This window comes from Protopterus annectens, chromosome 5.part0 (genome assembly GCF_019279795.1).
Source record: "Protopterus annectens isolate FY-2018-M chromosome 5.part0, PAN1.0, whole genome shotgun sequence".
In the NCBI taxonomy this organism is placed as follows: Eukaryota; Metazoa; Chordata; order Ceratodontiformes; family Protopteridae; genus Protopterus; species Protopterus annectens.
Window position 1 is genome coordinate 1,675,204,581 of NC_056735.1, and position 14,311 is coordinate 1,675,218,891.

The 14,311-nt window shown below is 45.9% G+C and overlaps 1 protein-coding gene across 1 annotated transcript in view; it reads right to left on the reverse strand.

Moving 5' to 3' along the window:
• Positions 1–14,311, reverse strand: part of BRWD1 (bromodomain and WD repeat domain containing 1) — a gene marked incomplete in the record, with an annotated part of 4,378,631 nt that overhangs the window by 3,990,938 nt on the left and 373,382 nt on the right.

Here is a 14,311-nt window from a genome sequence, read left to right on the forward strand (position 1 = left end):
CGAGTTAACAATCGACGAAAGGGTAGACAGCTGGGCATTGACAGACTGCGTCAACGCCTCAGGCACGTTACCTGACAGGGTATCTCCCAACTCCTTTATGAGATCCCTTTGGAGCCTCGTAAAGTGACATGAATAATTCAGCGACCACAGAGTAAAGGTCGCTGAAGTCAGGGTACGCTTCCCGTACCTATCCATGCTCCTGGACTCCTTGTTAGGAGGATAGATAGAAGTAGATGCCTCTGCCACATCCTGCTGGGTGGCAGACGCCACCACCATAGCATCAATTGCCCTACTTTCTCCCCTAGCTAAAATTATGGAGAAGTGTATCCATAAGCAACTACTCCACCATCTAACTGAAAATAACTTACTTTCCAACTGTCAACATGATTTCAGACCCTCACACAGCACTACCACTGCCCTCTTGTCTTTCACAGACTATATTAACAGGCACCGAAACCTGAATAACCTTTCTTCTGCTCTATTCATCGACCTGTCCAAAGCATTCGACATGGTACACCACCAAATTCTCTTAAACATCCTGAAATCTCTCTCATTAGACCCACTTTCCATAAAATGGTTCCAATCCTACCTTGACAACCGACAAGCAGTACTTTGGCAAAACACTTTATCCACCCTTCTACCCATTACCTTAGGAGTCCCTCAGGGATCCATACTTGGACCTCTTCTTTTCTCTATATTTATTAATGACCTTCATCTAGCTATCCCACAAGCCACCTGCACACAATATGCTGATGACTCAACCCTATTATGTTCAGCTACATCATCCCATGACCTTCAAGCTCTCACCCAAAAAGTATTCAACATAGCTGAACAATGGTTCTCTCAGCATTGCCTCCTCTTAAACCCTAAAAAAAAAAACAAACTTCTCCTCTTCACACCTACTCATAAGTCTTCCCCTCTCCAATTCTCAGTAACATCTACCAATGATACTATTATATCTCCTGACTCTACCACCAAACTACTCTGTGTCACCATTGACAATAATCTCAACTTTGACATCCACATCAATAATACCATAAAGACTGTTAATAAAAATATTCGGTACCCTCTACAGGATAAAACCCTTCCTTTCCCCCACTGCTAAAATTACAGTTGCCCACACACACTTGATCTCTACACTCCTTTATGCCTCTCCCATTTTTACTAATCTCTCCAAGAATAACCTCAACAAATTGGAAATGGCTTATAATAACATAGCACGATTTGCTACAGGCAACCCATTCAGAACCCATCATTGCATTAACCTAAAACAGCTAGGATGGTTAGAACTACAACACCTGATTAAATTTCACCAACTCACCCTTGCCCACAACATCCTTTATAAACCTTCTAATACTCCAAGTTTATCTACCCTAATCACCCCCTACACAAATCTGAAGTCCTTACGCTCATCTCAAAAATTACTAGTCCACACCACTAAACCTAACAGCTGGGGATTCCCTTTTCTCTAATTCTGTAGGTAAATCCTGGAATCTTCTCCCTTGTGACCTCTCCTCACTCACCTCATTATCTCTCTTTAAAAATAGACAAACTTCTCCTCAAAACTCACTGGCTATGCCCCTGTTCAAAACCAGACTAGTCATCTACCTCTACTAAGTTATCTAACCTATCCAGTGCTTACTAGCCTCTGCTACTTTTTTTTTTCCATCTTATCATACTTTTCTTATCTACCCCTTTTCTTTTTTTACATCCTCTTTTTACTTTCTCTTCTTAAGTAACTCCTTTGCTACATTACTACTCACCTAACTTCCTTTGTTTAACTATGACCTAACCTGATATATCTCCATTCTTGAAATTTCACTGTTTTATGATTTTTTTCCTCAATAATATATTCTGTTACAAACTCTGTACTGTTAATTACTTAATACCATTGTTGAGTTTTATTTCCTTTTTAAAGTTGCTATTTTTATTAGTATATTGATATTTTTTTTCTGTGTTGTTTGAACTTGTACTATTGTATTTAGACCATGTCTTGGAGCTTATCTCCCCGGGCCTCTACTGAAAAAGGACATGTGTCCAGCTAGACTAGCCCGGTCAACAAATGTAAAATAAAATAAAATAAATTAAAAAAATAATCAACCGGAACTCCCTTGGTTAGAAACTCCTTGCCAGGGGGTGCGGATAAAAACTTGTTGGGGCGAGAAGGAACTGGCTCCACAGAATCAGGGTGCTCCCACACCCTTCGACAAATAAGGTCCAGTAACTCATCGAAGGGTGGAGACACCCAGGAGGCGGAGAGTTGGGCTCCGAAGGCCTTGAGGAAAACAGACTCCTCCGCGGAAGGGGTTTTGGATGGCCAGTCGCCCCTCTGTCTCAAGATCTCCAGGATATTGGAGAACGAGACATCGCCAGAGGATGACTTAGGGGACCCTTCCGCATCATCAAGGTCAGTGTCCGAGGTGACAGACTCATCTGGGGAGTCTATGTGCTTCCTCTTGCACAACTTTTTCCTGGGGGGCTCTTCAGGCACGAACTCTGAAGGCCCCTCTGAAAACAGGTGACCACACAAGGAGGAATCCTCAGGCCTAGGAGCCGCGCTGTCCGAAGACAGGGGGGGCAGCAGAAGCTCTAGTCGCTGTGTCTAGGGAAGGAGTCACAGATTCAGGTGAAGCCACTAGAGACTTGGCCAGAGCGCTCCTCATAGCCTCGAAGGCGGGCCCCACCAGAATCTGAAGAGAGGCCCGTCTCCGAGACCATGACCGGTGTCGGGGTTCCCCTGGCCGAGGCGCCAAGTGGGAGACTCTGGGCCGAAACCAGAAGCCCCGACGAATCCCCCTGGGGCCCGGCTGAGGACTCCCGAGAACCGAAACCTCTGGAAGGCACAGAAAGGGTTGGAGCTGAAGTCGGTGCCGACAGACTAGCAGTGGGTCTCGGAACAGACTCAAGGACCTCACTCGACTCTACGAACTCCGGCTCCGACGACACCAAGGTTGTCGGAGGAGGAAGAAACGGTATCGAAAGGGCGGGTTCCGGGGCCGACTGGGCCGGAGCCGAAAATAATTTGGATAAGACAGGTGACTGGAGGAGCCTCTGAACCACCCTATCTAAATCCGAATCTGAAAACCTTGAGGACCTAGAGGAAACAGAAGGGGGCCGAGAAACTTTTTCTATCGGCACAGAGACAAAGCTAGGAGGCCAGCTTCGAATTGGCTCCAAAGGGATCGGAGCCGAAGCAGACTCGACCAGAACAGAGACCCCTTTCGGCGCCGACGGTTCAGGAGCCAACGAAACCGAACCCAGAGCAGAAACACTCTCCTGCGGCTCCGAGACCAATGGAGCCGAGGAAGGAGCCCCAGATTTAGATCCTCTATCCTGCAGCTCCGAGATCAGTGGAGCCGAGGAAGGGGACAGAGTACCTGATCTCTCATCCCGAGACTCCAAGACCAGTGGAGCCGAGGAAGGAGACCCAGATTTAGATCCTCTATCCTGCAGCTCAGAGACCAGTGGAGCAGAGGAAAGGGACAAAGATTTAGCTCTTTTTGCAGGCGGCTCCGACGGACTTGTCGGAACCGAAGACTTCTTTGGCTTTGATTTTGAGGTGGGAGAAGAAGACAAAGCTTCCTCGAAGGCTGGCTTGATCAAACCCTTCAGGATAAGCTTATTTTTTCTCTCATGTAGGACACGAGAGGAGAAAGCATGGCAAACACTGCAAGATTCTTGCAAGTGTTTAGCCCCTAGACAATAAACACAGATGGCGTGGCCATCTGTCAACGACATCTTGTAACTGCATTTTGAACATTTTTTAAAGCCCGATGGCTTATGTTCCTTTTCTTTGCCAGACATACTAACTCTAAACACACAAGGAGGGAAGGGAGGGAAGAGCTCCAACTTTTAACACTCGACAAGAAATAGGGCAAAAGCCCTCTAACTCAAACGGGCCTAGCCCGCCAAACAGAAGGAATTACCACAACAATCCAAAAAAACAAACAGTCAATCACAAGGGTACTAACAACAAGATAGCTATTAAAATAGCTGTTTTGAGCATAAAAATTTAAGCTAACTGCAAAAAAGCGACCAAAAGGCCAAAATAGAAGGGTACTTAGCCACAGCCAAATCGAGACCACGTCGTTACTCTAGGAGCGGCAAACGAGATCTGGGGGTTTGGGCGTGGTGCATCCTGGGATAAGGGGTTGCCCAGCCAATGAGAGACTTCGTGCTAGTGTATCGGCCGAGTCGGAGCCAATTCTCGGCTCAGAGCCCCATCAGTTATAAATGTAGGCAAGATAGGATTGCATTACATGTTAATTTTCTGCTATCACTAAGAGATCCTGAAACAAAATGTAGTGAGACTACTTCCTGAATTTAATAATTTGCAACAGATAAAGTTAGGTGCTGTATGAATGTCACTTTGTTTCTGGATCTAAAGTGATCATTAGAAGTTACCGAATACTTTTAGTAGTTGAAGTTTTATTTTACAGTAATAATGACAAACACGGTTTCATTTGTTAAGAAAGATTTGGGGATGTTCTTCTCTTAAACATAAGGGTAAGACGACTATAAAGAGCCCTGCTAAATCCAGAGTAAAGATTTTATTAAAATTCTGCCAACAGAAAATACAGGTTTGTCACCAGTTTCCATAGCATGCATAGTATACACAAAACATTTTACACAATCACATCACATCACAGATCACACTATTCAGGCATCAACCTTAAGGGTTAAGTAGCAGGTTTATTACGACAGGCTTCTCAAAACAAGTTATGTGATTAGTAAAAAAAACAAGTAATGAAAATTATTTAATAGTACTCATCATCACTGCCCTTTCTCCACATTTTTCTACATGGGGTCAGGGTATCGTATTAACTGTCACCATCGCTCCGGCTTTGGCTTCTGCTCTTTTGTCCTCATTTCTTCATATGCCCCACAGTGTGCATCCTACCACCCTTCACAGGCACTTAATTTCCATCACCTCTTGCTTCCTCATCTGCTCCGTCTTTACTGCCCAGGCTGCTGTACCACACCAACTTGTACGCCTTACTTTTAAGCTTCTTTGGCATTCTTCTGTCATAGATTACACCTGAGACTCTATGCCAGTTGGCTGCAGCCCCTCTGTTTCTAGCTTTGACCTCTTCATTCAGACTTCCCTTCTCCTCAACCACCCCTCTCAGATACCTGAAGCTATTTGCCTGTTCCACTAATCTTCCCTTCTATCTCAATTCTCAACTTCTTCCAATTTCCCCAGTTTACTTCTATTACCAATGTTTTATCCGTGCTTAGTTTCATATCATGTGCCTTCAGTTTTGCATTCCATTCCCCCTATTCTTTGCTTATGTTCTTGGTCAGAGTCTGCCTGTAATGCCACATCTGCATACAGCAACTTTGTTGATCTGTCCCCTCCAACCTGTTTGCTAATGTAACCCATTACCAGTATGAACAGCAATGGTCTCATTACTGAACACTGGTGCACACCTACTCCCACTGGGAATCCCTCTGTTAGCCAGGACACTGTTTGTACTAGAGTCAATGGGGCCTTGTACATAGACTGCACTAATTCTACTAATGTTTCTGGGACTTCAAACCATGCAGTACTGCCCAAATCAGCTTTCTTGGGACCTTATCATTTGCTTTCTCTGAGTCTATAAATGCCCAGCTGGCTTCTTTCCTCATCTCTAGCTTATTCTCAACCATATGTCTCACTGCAACATCAGGTCAATTGTGTTGCATCCTGATCTGAATCTAAACTGCTCATTTCCCATCTTACTTTCTACTACTCTGCATATCCATTTATCAATCAATCACTCTCTCCAGAACTTTCATGCAGTGCGTGAAAGGAGTTTGATGCCTCTGTACAGCCCACAATTGTGGACGTCTCCTTTGTTCTTTTACACACTGGCATGAGTATGCTTATTATCCAGTCATCTGGGATACACCTTTCTCTCCATACTGCTAGAAATACCCTCAGGAGCCATTTCTCCCCTATCTCACTCAGTATCTATCATATATGCTGTGACCTCATCTGAGCCCGTTGCTTTCCCCAACTTCATTTTCCTTAGTGTTGTCCTTACTTCTTCTAGGGTGAGCACCTCCTCCTCTCTCATTGTAGGCCGTTTCCTGGGGCAGTACGGCTTCTGTGAGGTTTTCTTCATTCAGAAGCTGCTGGAAAATACTCCTTCCATCTGCATTTGATGCCCTGTGGATTGGTGAGCAGGTTGTTGGCATCCCTTATGAAGGGTGTCTATCTTCTTTATCTTTGCCTTGCAACCTGATATAGTTTCTTTGTGCCACCTATGGAGTTATTTTTCAGAAGCTGATAGTGTCCTCCGATGTCCTATTCTTTGCTATTGCAACTTCTTTCTTAGCTTCTTTGTTAGGCAACCAGTATTCCTTCCTAGCCTGGTCAATCTTTTCTATCTCCCACCTATTCCTGCACTCCTCCTTTCTTTTAGTGACTTCCTGGACTTCTGCATTCCACCACCAGCTTTCCTTATGTACCTTATTTCCATATCTGGCTCAACCACATATCTGCTGTAGTCCTCACACATGCTGTTTTGAGCCGTTGCCATTCAATTCCACCTATTTCCTCCTTTTCTTGGGGTGCTAGAGCCCTGAGTAATTCCTTGAGCAGTTGTGCTTTCTCTCCAGTCAACTTCCAGGTCTTCAGCCTGGTCTCTGTTGACCTTAAGGCCTTTTATTTTCACAAAATTTGACATCTGACAAGTACATCATGGTATGTAAAAAATATAAATGTAATACCAGACGCATGAAATTTTAATACGTGTTTTTTTTTTTTTTTTAAACAGCAATTGATAAGGCTAAGATCAATGTATGTGACAAAGGAAGACCAAAAGAGTTATGCTGCTGGTAATCATTATTTAAATGTGCAATTTTTTTAATATATTACAAATTTAAGGGAGACTAAGATTAAATGTCTTATTGCTTTCATACGAGATGTAATAGTCATCTGTTTCTTTGAAATGGACTTAATTTTTTTCCTAACTAAAATTGCAAGCCAAACAGCTAGAATGACTTTGCAATGTGATCAAAACATCCTCAAATAATTTTGATACTTAAACATGAAAATAATGCTGCCTTCTAGCGGACAATGTCTGTGCTAACACCAACCTGAAAGAGCACTATGAAATAGCTCAATTCCAGAATGTAGCAAGATGTTCTATGCCACAATTTCATCTTGCCTGGTAACAAACAATGAACATGAATTAGAAGTTATGTACCTACCATAACGTTCCATGTTAGTTGTCTTCTCTCGCCTTCTTTCTTGCTGGATGGGTTCGGAGCCGATCCTCGGCTCCGACTCGGCACTTGCTTTAGCTTGAGAACTCCTTTTACCAGCTCGAGGCAACCCTATATCCCATGATGCAAGGCGGAACTACCTCAGATCTCGTTTGGTAGCTAACCTACCCTGCCAAGGACTAACCTAACATATTTAGGAAAAACCAAGTTCATAATAAAGAGTCCTCTAATGAAGGTTCAGGAGGAAACAACCTGATAGGAACTCTTCAAGATCTGTCCAGGCCAGGGGGAAGGAGGGAGGGATGCAAGAAAGAAGGCGAGAAGACAACTAACATGGAACGTTATGGTAGGTACATAACTTCTAAATGTTAAGTTGTCAATCTCGCCTTCATTCTTGCTGGATGGGACCGAGTCCCTAGCACCTGTATCCCGGGTGGCTCAATGGAACAGACTCTTGAGAACTGTGGAACCAAAACTGGCCCTGTCTCTGGAGGCCAAATCTAACTTGTAATGAGAGACAAAGGTATGAGGAGTGGCCCAAGTAGCTGCTGCACAAATGGTATCAATGGGTAGTCTCTATCCTGAAAGGCTGCAGAAGTGGATAGACTCCTGGTTGAGTGTGCTTTCGGTTTAGAAGGTAGTTGCTTGCCTCTGAGTACACATGAGAAATGGTGGAAGACAACCATCTGGATAAGGTCACTTTAGACACTGGGAGACCTTTCCTGTTTTCTGCATAGGAGACAAATAATTGGTCCGATTTCCTGAATTGTTTTATTCTATGCAAATAGTACCTGAGCTGACGATGGACATCCAAAAAATGAAGCTTTTGTTCAGCTCTATCAGAATAGTTTGGGAAAAAAACTGGTAGATCTATGGATTGATTAATATTGGTTTGAGACACAACTTTAGGGAGAAAGGACGGGTTCGTTCTTAAGGATACCCTGTCCTTATGAAAAACCAAGTAAGGGGAACAGATGCAGAGAGCTTGGATCTCGGAAACCCTTCTTGCTGAAGTGACAGCCAGTACAAATATAGTTTTCCAGGTCAATAACTTCAAAGAACATGAAGCAGACTGTTCGAAGGGAGGTAATATCAAGGATGCCAACATTAAATTTAGATCCCATTGTGGAGGAGGATGCTTTATCGGCGGCTTTAGGAGAAAAACTCCTCTCAGAAAGGCCTTGCATAATCTATGAGACATAATGTTATTGTCATGCAAGCCAACATGATACTTGGAAATAGCAGCCAGTTGAACTTTTACTGTAGATGAAGATCCTGACTGAAAAACCTCAGCCAAGAAATCTAAAACAGAATGCACAGGAGCAGTAAAGGGATCAATATTCCTGGAATTTGCCCAAATAGAAAAACGTCGCCACTTGCTAGCATAAACGGTTCTGGTGGATGACTTTAAAGAAGCCACTAGGATGTCTCTGAGTCAGAGATCATCGGAAGCCTGGCTAGGGAAGGAAGTGGAGCAACCAAGCAGTGAGGTTGAGAGAATGAATGGCCCGGTGCTGTTGACCCGACTGGTGGATCAAGAGATCCGGAACTGGGTCCAGATGCCAGGGCTGCACCAGGAGGTGACGATGCAGAGACGGAAACCAAATTTGTCGAGGCCAGTAAGGGGCAATGAGAATCAACTTGGCCCTCAAAACGGTGGCTTTCTGAATGACTTGTGGAATCAAGGGAAAGGGAGGAAAAGCATACAGAAGTCCCCGGGGCCAAACCTGGGTTAGAGAGTCTCTCAGGGGTTGGCCTGGTAGGGGAAAAAGGGTGAAAAAAAATCGGGGCACTTGTTGTTTTGGGGTGTAGCAAAAAGGTCGCAACAAGGAGTGCCCCACTTCAGAAAAATCTGATCCACTACAGATTGTTTGAGACACCACTCGTGAGGCATTAGAATGGATCTGCTCAGCCTGTCCGCCAAGAGGTTGGACCTGCCGGGGATGTGTGTTGCTATCAGAAACCGATGAGAGGAGATTGCCCATTGCCAAAGTCTGAGAGCTTCTCGACACAACGGATAGGACCTGGTCCCGCCCTGCTTGTTGATGTACCAGACCACGGACATGTTGTCCGTTTGTACTGCAATAGTCCACGTGGGAAGAAAGTCGTTGAGGGCTTGCAACATTAAAAGCACCGCTCTCATCTCCAGGACATTTATGTGCAGATGGTATTCTATGGGTTGCCACGTCCGTGGACCATCCTGCCCTGATAATGCCCCCACCCGATCAGAGAGGCATCCTTAGTAACTGTGGCAACCGGAGGAGGGGGAACAAAAGGTCGGCCCTGATGAAGAAGAGGGGAAGATATCCACCAATTCAGATGAGTCCTGCACGATTGTGTGACTAAGATTTCGTGCCTCATCGGAAGACTGTGAAACGACCACTGAGTGAATAACATCCACTGCAGAAGACGATGTGGAAGCGAGCCAGTGGTAGAAGAACAATGGCCGCAGCCATAAGACCTAGAACCTTTAGTATCAGCCTGGCTTTGACTTTGCTGCTCTGCAATAAAATCCGAGCAATTTTGGATGTCCAGAATTCTTTGATCTGTTAGTCTGGCTAACATTTTGACGGTGTTTAATTCTGCGCCTATAAAGGTGATAGATTGGCAAGGCCGCAGAGAAGATTTTTCGAAATTCACTGAAATTCCCAAACTCCTGCATAGCTGCAGAGTGTAGTCTCTGGTCTGAAGAAGCTGACATCTGGTGGTGGCGGAGAGGAGCCAGTCGTCTAAATAAGGAAACACCTGGAATCCTTAACGTCTCAGATGAGCTGTGACCACTGCCATACATTTGGTAAACACTCTGGTGGCTGAAGTGAGGCCAAAGGGCAGGGCTCTGAATTGGTAATGACTGGTCCCTAGCCGAAAGCGGAGAAACCTTCTGGAGCGCCTGTGAATCTTTATGTGATAGTACGCGTCCTGAAGGTCTATAGAGCACATCCAGTTGTCCTTGCCCAGAAAGGGCAGAATGGACTGAAGCGTGACCATCCGGAATCTTGCCTTTTTGACAAATCTGCTTAGACTGCTCAGGTCTAATATTGGTCTCCAATCTCCCGTCCTTTTGGGGACCAAAAAGAATCTCGAGTAGACGCCGGACCCTACTTGGTCTGCCGGAACAGTCTGGACGGCTCTTTTTTCTAGGAGCTTTGAAACCTCCTGTTCTGCCAAATCCCTTTGACCGGGTGAGATGTCTGGAAGGGATTGTTGAGGTACGGGATACCTTTCGAAGGGGATTTTGTAACCCTCGGATATGATCGACTGTACCCACATATCTTGTGAAAGGGAATGCCAGGCTACTGGGTACAGTGAAATCCTTCCCCCGACTGCCTCCAAGGGTGGACAGTCGGGCAACACCTCAGGGGTGCTGAAAGGGCTTCTCAGGAAGAGACTCCCTGTTGCCCTGGTTCTGAGGACTCCCCCTGCCCCTAGGGCGGCGTCTATTATTGTTACCCCCTCTGCCTCTGGGGGTAAACTGACCACGTGTGTCCAGTGTAGCTCCTTGGGCTTTATGAACCACATCTTCCCTCCCTTCTGACCCTTGGGATATGGTCTAGAAGGGGTGGAAAAATGGACTCCAACGGCAGAAAGAGTTTTACCGTCCTGCTCACACCTGGTCAAGGTATCCTTCACCTGAGGTCCGAACAAAGCCGATCAAAGGGGGTATTGGTGAAAGACGCCTTAAAGGGGTCCGCAAAATTACAAAGCCGCATCCAGGCTTGACGTCTAAGAGCCACTCCTGTGCATGCGGCCCTGCTCGCTCCATCGGCCGCATAGGATATGACCCGCATGGAGGAGTTGGATAAGGAATTCAGGATTGCTAGCTGTGAGGCAATCTTTTCTTGAGCCCCAGCAGCAGAAGGATCCTGGACCACTTCACCTAGTTCCTTGAGAATATCTCTTTGAAGCCTGGTGAAGTGACAAAGGTAGTTCAGCGAACGCATAGCAAAGGTCGCTGAAGAAAACATCCACTTTCCATACCTGTCCATGGTCCTAGAATCCTTGTTAGGAGGATGGACAGGTACTGAAGGATCCGCAAGTTCCTTCTTAGTGGCGGCCGCCACCACCATAGCATCCACAGAGACGCCCTTGGAAAGAAACTGTTTATCCGTAGGGGCCGTAATAAACTTGGATGGTCTCCTGGGGACAGGTTCCACAGAATCTGGAGCTGCCCACGCCTTTCGAGCCACTACCTGCATAAGTGGGTCGAAAGGCGGAGACACCCAGGAGGTGGAGGGTCGGGATCCAAAAGCCTCCAGGTATACAGACTCATCCTCGGAGGGATCAATGGATGGCCAATTCCCCCTCTGTTTGAGGAGCTCAAGGATGTCTGAAAAGGAGACATCCTCAGAGGGGGATCGTGGGGAACCCTCCAACTCATCTAAGTCTGTATCAGATGTAGTAGACTCAGGGGAGTCTGTGTGTTTCCTCTTACACGTCCTCTTCCGAGGGGGTTCACCTGCAGGATCAGGAGAAACTTCGGAAGAGGAAGATATTCCCAATGGGGAAACCTGGGGCGATGGATCCCTGGGCCTGAGAGCAAGAGGCTGGCAAGAGGTGTCTACAGGCACCGAAGAGGGAGGAGCTAGAGGGATGGACCGTTGACCTGGCTCAGGAACCAGGACACTCCCATCACCTCAAAGGCTCCCCTCCCCGGGAGACCGGAATATTCCCGTTCCGAGGAAATAGGAATTCCCGGCTCCACTGAGAGGGAAGGCTCCGAGGCCGATGTCGGTGCCGAGCTTACCAAAGCCGAAGCCAGATCCCTCCAAGGAAGGTCTCAAGGAGGAGATCGGAGCCGAAGACATCGGAGCCGAAGGATGTATCGGCTCCGGCACCGAAACAGTCGCTGTCCCGAGAAGCTCCGGCTCCGAACTCTGGTGGGGAGTCGGAGGAGGAAGTTCAAGGGGTGAAGCAATAGCCGAAGTCTGCTGAGACGGGCTATGGAGCATTTGGGCCAGTGCCTGCGACTTTAACAGCCTGCTTACCACCCTCTCTAAATCGTGGTCAGACAGCCTGGAAGATCTCAAAGATCGGCTCCGATGACTCCGCTCCGGCAAAAGAGGAGACCCCGGAGCCGAGTGGATCGATTCCAAAGACGGGGACCGAGATCTCTTCTTGGAGGAAGTCATCGGAGCCGACGTCCTATGGGTTCCAGATGGAGCCGAAGGCTTTTCTGCTCCGATACTGGATACTGCGTCGGCTCCAGCCGGAGCAGACAAGGCAACAGCAGATTGGGTGTCGGAACCAATCGGAACCGACCCTAGCTTAGGAGAAAGATCGGCTCCGAAGGAGTCGGAGCCACCGGGGGAGGCTTGGAAGCTGTAGCTTGACCCCTGGATGGCTTGGAAGGCTTACTGGACCCAGGTTTAGTGGGTGAACCTTCCGGCTTTAGCAAGCCACGGAGGATTAGCTTGTTCCTCCTTTCCTGCAGGACTCGCTGGCTAAAAGAATGACACAAAGCACAGGAGTCCTGCAGGTGTAAAGGCCCCAGGCAGTAAACACAAGAAGTGTGACCGTCTGTCAGAGACATTTTCTGACAGCACGAGTCACACTTCTTGAAGCCGGAGACCTTTACCTCTTTAGACAAAGTCTAAGGAAAAAAGAGTAATAAATACTCACACAGACACACACACACCAAAAACAGTCACACAAATTAATCCCCAAACACAGACACACAGATAGGGATTAATAAGGAAGGCCTAGGCCTAACTGAAAATTTTTTAAAACTTTTTATAAAGTATAAAATTTTTCTAAAAGGGGAATAGGGTGGTTAAAAGTGACACTAAACACTAAGAACTAGGAAAAAAGGGGAAGATAACCCTGACTAAAGCTATTTGAAACTCACTTACCTCAGCTGGCAAAAAAGGAGACCTCTTCGCAAAGCGGCAAACGAGATCTGAGGTAGTTCCGCCTTGCATCATGGGATATAGGGTTGCCTCGAGCTGGTAAAAGGAGTTCTCAAGCTAAAGCAAGTGCCGAGTCGGAGCCGAGGATCGGCTCCGAACCCATCCAGCAAGAATGAAGGCGAGATTGACAACTTAACATCACTCCTTTGTTACTGTGGGCTAGGGGGATTAGTCATCACTTACTTTTCTTACAATGTAAACATTTGTAAGTACATTACAGAGTAGGCGGAGCTAATGATACTGTAAAATTCACTGCATTCTTGCTAGAGTTTGAGACGAACATCTTGTCTCCTGTAACTTTCTTGACAATCAAAGGTACAAAAAGCAAAATATATTATGTGCAATAAACTGGTAATATAAAGTTACAAACAGGAGTCACCAGACTAAATAAAATTAAAATAACAAACGCACATACTGAAACCGGTAAAGTGAACCGTTTATTTGCAGATCAAACTAAGCGCTTTCGCCAAAATAACCAAAGGCTTCTTCAGGTTCACTTTACCGGTTTCGGTATATGCGTTTGTTATTTTAAACTGGTAATATAGATGAATGTTTCAGAATGCCATTCTTACTTGTGCTCAAGAAATAAGTAACAATGCCTTTCCCATGCACATGCATGCATCTTTGAACCTGCAATGAAGCCTATAATAAAGTGACATAGTGAGCCAGTGGGACATGCACCCCAAGGTCACTGCTGTGTCTGCCACATCCTTCAAGGGGTACTGCTGTACCTTCTGATATGGGATGCCCCCCCCGCCGACTCCTCCTCCCAGGATAGGCAAGACTTCCTCCCTACACTAGCTCCAAAAAAAAAAAAAACCTTGAACCATCAAATGAACTCGGGTCACCTGGCTTGTACTAAAGGCTTTATCCTTCAGCACCAATGTAGCTGGCCTAACAATGCTGATTCTGATGTGGGGAGAGACCAAGTCTGGATTTGCCCATGAGCATTACTCAGATAAATTACCCACTAATTAAAACCTAATAACATGCTAACACTAAAGACAAGGTGGTTAACTTGTGATCTGTCCCCCAAACAACTGTGGCAATTAACTACTCAAACCCATGGAATTCTAAAAGCAACATCATTGAAATCCTTCTGACATATAATCACAGACATGCTTCTTAAGCTCTGCAATATAAAATACATAAAAAACATGTGATGTACTGAACTGTAGTTTAGGTAATACACA